The following is a 4994-nucleotide window of genomic DNA, read 5'->3' on the forward strand; positions in this document are numbered from 1 at the left end:
CTGTAACAATCGCCCCTTTGGTCATCCTCTCAGAGAGAACGTTAGTGCTCTTCCTCCTTCTGCAGACGATCGAGGCTCGATTCTCATCTGCCAAGTCAGTGGCCACTTAAACACATTTAAGACTCGAGAGGATTCGACCCACAGGAGAGATTACGAGTGTTACTATTAGGAGGGTGATTCCAAAGCCAAGGCGTCCATTGGCCCAAAATTAACCAACCAATCAAATCAATCAATCAATCAATTCAACCAACTGGTTAAATTATAATCAGATTTAGGTTTCACTTTTCCAAGCCAATGTGCTTTTTTCTGGATCATGCGTAATTGGGTTTCAATTTTTTCTGAGTTATTTGTGTAGGCACAGCCTGATGTATTAGCAATAACATATACTCTTCCTTATTCAGCTGGCAAATAGTCTAAGTTTACACAATTGTCTAAGATAACTCTGGCTAAAGAGTTCACAGATTTTTGCTGTAATTGCAGAGATTTCGCAATAGATAGGTCCCTTCCAACGAGGTTCAAGTGCAGTTTTTCGTTGATGTCTTCTCCAATAAACTAAGTCTCCAGGTTCTAATGTTTGGGGGACATGGTCTGCTGTTGGAAGCGGATACACGGAAAGCTTCTGGGACCCGGTGAACATAAGCCTTTGGGTCTTACATCTGAGCCATGGCATGATCACTGAGAACACGACAAACGGGAGCGTGTCTGTCTCAGGAGATGGGGTTGCAGGTGAGCTTTCCCCGGAGTTAGGCCTCTGTACGGCGACAGCGATCGGGTATTATTTAATGAGAGGCGTTTCCATGGAAACAAAAGAAAAACAAAGGTTAATAGTTGGAGCAAATTGTAAACTCAGTTTCTGAGTCTGGAGAGCAGCCATTCAAGCAAATTCCTAGACTTGAGCTTGAATGATCTTTAGATGGTAGAATGAGGATGGCAGTTCAATCCGGTGGATGCCCTGGTTTGGAGTTTGGATGTCTTTGATGATGTCGTCTGGTGGCCTGGTGAACCCTCTGAGGGGCCCACACAGAAGAAGGTAAGATTATCCCAAAGTGATCTTTTGTATGCCTCCTCTGAAGTTGACACCGAGCCATCCAGCTTCAGCCGTTCGGGTTTCAGGAGAAGGGTGGGTTTAGTTCTTAGTGACGCCGTGTCGGGAAGGTGGGAGGAAAATCGGAAACACTAGTTTGGAGAGCTGTAGCAGATATGTGAGGAAACCAGAAAAATTTAGGATGCAGTCCGGTCCTCCAGAAGATAGCAAAGTCTCAAAGACAATGAGCAGGACCGGCATCTGATAATGCGTGCACTGCAGTTTTCTACTGAAATGCAATTTTTCTTTCTACTGTCACCCCCTTTTTACCAAAGATAATCACAGTAAGACTAATTTGTCTGCAAAATAACTCTAGTCTCATTGAACTTGGCCTGATTAATTACACAAGTGCAGCAAGAATATGATTTTATGCATATTCTCAAATATGCTATTCCAGTCAAAGCTTTGGTAATATCCAAGGGCCTTTATAGGCTCCATAAAGTCTAGTTCTTTTTTTTTTTTTGAAGAAAAAGAAGGTTAGCCCTGAGCTTACATCCGTGCCCATCTTCCTCTACTTTATATGTGGGACGCCTGCCACAGCATGGCTTGAGGAGGAGTTGCGTAGGTCCCCCACCCAAGATCTAAACTGGCGAACCCCAGGCTGCCGGAGCGGAACGTGGGAACTTCACCTCTGCACCATCGGCCAGCCCCCTGGGAACAGTTTTGGAATTTCCTGAGATGAGATCCTTAAAGGTATCTTTTTTTGTGTTAATGAGGCTACTTTTGGAAAGCCCCCGTGTCACCTAAGGCTGGGGGCTGGTTGCCTGGGGAACAGACCCTGACCTTGGAGGATTAGAACTTTCAGTCCCACTCTCTGACCTCCAATGCTTTAATCAATCGTGCCTGTGTAATGAAGCCTCCATAAAACCCCAAAAGGACTGAGTTCAGAGAGCTTCTGGGTCAGTGAACACGTGGAGATGTGGGGAGAGTGGCACATTCAGGGCACAGCATGGAAACTCCACGCCCTTCCCCCATGCTTGGCCCTATAGGCTCTTCCATTTGGCTGTTCCTGAGTTATATCCTTTTATAATAACCAGCAATCTAGTAAGTAAACTATTTCTCTAAGTTCTGTGACCTGCTCTAGCAAATTAATTGAACCCAAGGAAGGAAGTCGTGGGAACCTCCAATCTATAGCTGGCCGGTCAGAAGCACAGGTGACACCCTGGACTTGCGACTGGCACCTGAAGGGGAGACTGTCTTGTGGGACTGAGCCCTTCACCTGTGGGGTCTGACGCTGTCTCCACGCAGATGGTGCCGGAATGGAGTTGAATTGTAGGACACCCAGCTGGTGTTAGAGAATTGCTGGGTGGTGTTAAAACACACACACACACATTGGACCCTTGCAGTTCAGTCTCCTTTTTACTAAAATCTTGAAATGGAGCTTGGATTAAGACCTCAGCAACTCTGAGGTCCTCCCTGCTCTGGGCGTGGGGTCACCGGTATAGCTGGTTGGATGGTGTCCTGCAGAACGATGTGTCCACGTCCCGGCCCCTGGTCCCTGTGAGCGAGATGTCATTGGGAAATAGAGTCTTTGCAGACGTGATCAAGGGTGTCGAGATAAGATGGTGTCATTATGCAAGAAAGGAAAGGGAGATTTGAGACAGGGGACAGACACAGAGGAGAGGCCGTGTGAAGATGGAGGCAGAGACAGGGGTGATGTGGCCACACACCAAGGATGCCTGAGGACGTGAGGAGGTGGCAGAGGCAGGATGGAGCCTCCCCTGGAGCCTCCGGAGGGAATCTGAACTTGAGTGTGGACTTGGGCCCCCAGAACTGACAGAGACCATTTCTGGTGTCTGACCCACTCAGTGCGTGCTGGTTTGTGTGCAGCCCTAGGAAACCAACGCCCTACGGATCACCAGTCCCCCTGGTCACCTCTCCCTTCTCCTGACACGGGGCTTTGGGGATGCTCTCCACAGCAGCCTCAGGGGGTGAGCCTGCAGGACGCTTGGGGCCATGTCCACCCACGCACATCTTCCCTGGAAGTGACAGCCCAGCCTTGTCTCTGCACCTTGTGGGGTGGGGCCGTCACAGGCTGCTCCCCTTTGAGGACTCTGTACACCCCACTGACACAGGGCAGGTGCCAGGAAATGGTGGACAGATGGAGGGGAGAAAGCATGACGGATTGAGCAAGCCCGGGCCTCTGCTGTGAACGGAAGTGGAAATGAACCTCAGAGGCGAAAGGGGCTTGGAGTCAACGAGGAGACCCATCTGAACAAAATTGACATTCATAAAACGAAGACGGAAAAGCTCTTACATTTTTCATTTCAATCAATGTGCATTCATAAACATCTTTATTTAGTTTTCATGTTGGGTGGGGAGGTCATTTAAATTTTAATTTCAATCACTAAAAATATGAGGGCTGTTATTCTTGCTCACTTTTTTTTCTTGGAAAAGATCGGAAGCTCCTTTCCCAAACAAAAATAAGTCGCTAGCTTAATAAATAATGAAACAGAAGGCAAACTACTCATACTTAATTTTTCATACTTCTATGAATATTTCAGCAAATAATGGAAGGCTCCTTAGGTGCAATAACAAGGCCTCCAAGGGTGAGGGGACCAGGGCCCCCTTCTTCCCCTGACCCTCTTGATGATATTTGTTTACAATGGAGGCAGGAATGAGTTTCACTTTCCGATTCATTGAAGAAAGATACTCAGATTCAAGATGACGCCTGTGGGTCCTCTCACTGGCAGGCCTCCCGGAGCCTCACTGTCCCTTCGTCTCCCAGAAGACATGGGTCAGGGCAGCGAACGCCGTCCTCACTTCTCTTCATGCCGGACACGTGCAAGCTCTTGCCTCGTGTCACAGTGACAGCCCAGTGACTTGAGTGTCCCCATGGAAGAGACAGCTGTCACTCTTGGGAGGGGGGACAGACGGGAACAGGACTGCTTGGGAACACACGTGTGGAGGAGTTTGTCACAGATACACATGCATGCTCACACTCATAAGAGCATGCTCACATGCACACACACACTCATACATGCACACTCACATGCAGCTCACCATCCTCAGAACACAGGCTGGCCTTCACCCAGGGGTCCCCAGGGCCAGGCCGGTGGTTTTGGTTTGTGCAGAAATGTCAACATCCTCTGCTTGTCTTCACGCAAACTCTGCCCTCTCATCCTTGCTTCAGCCTTTAGGAATATAATTACAGTCAACCTCAGTCAAAAAGTTTCCAAATTTCCAAGACACTTGCTGACATCGCTGGCTGGTGACGCCTTCCTTCCCGCCTTCTCAGCTTAATCATAAAGGCTCCCTCAGTCGGAGCAGGTCTGCAGTCCTTCTGCCCCGAGCAGACGCCGAGCCGGTGCCCACGGGGTCGGTTTGGTAACTGGGGGTTGCAGACAGTATCTCCCAGGCCCGGCCACCCGCCCACACAACCTGAGGCCCAAGCGGGACAGTCTGGACTCTGCATGCTCATCCCTCCAGGGACAATCCGTGGCGTCCCTGGGAGGCTCTGGGCACAGCTGTATTCCAGGAGGGCCGCTTTCCTGGCAGTGTGAGTTGGGCACACATCCACGTGGGAGCAAAATCTGAGGACGAGGCTGGTGACCGGTCCCCGCCGAGGATGTGAATGGCCGAGTTCCCAGAGGGTTGTGCTGGGACCACCGCCTCCCCGATGTCCTCCACGTTCTGTCCATGACCCGCTCACCTGCTCAGCAGCTTGGTCAGGTGGGTGGGACATGTGATTGTCCCCGCTGGTCAGACGTGGACGTTGGGGCTGAGGTCACTGGACGATACTGAGCTGGGTCAGCCCCAAGGCCAGTGCCGTCCCCAGGAGGCAGCTTGGCTTCACTGTGGGCCTGTCCCAGCCGCAGGCCTGAGCTGAGGGTCCAAGGGTGGGTTCATGGGGAGGCGACTCAAAGGAGTCCTGCTAGAGCCTGGACCTCTGTCCCGCTGAGACCCGCGA

Source organism: Equus caballus, chromosome 1, assembly GCF_041296265.1.
Source record: "Equus caballus isolate H_3958 breed thoroughbred chromosome 1, TB-T2T, whole genome shotgun sequence".
Classification (NCBI taxonomy): domain Eukaryota; kingdom Metazoa; phylum Chordata; class Mammalia; order Perissodactyla; family Equidae; genus Equus; species Equus caballus.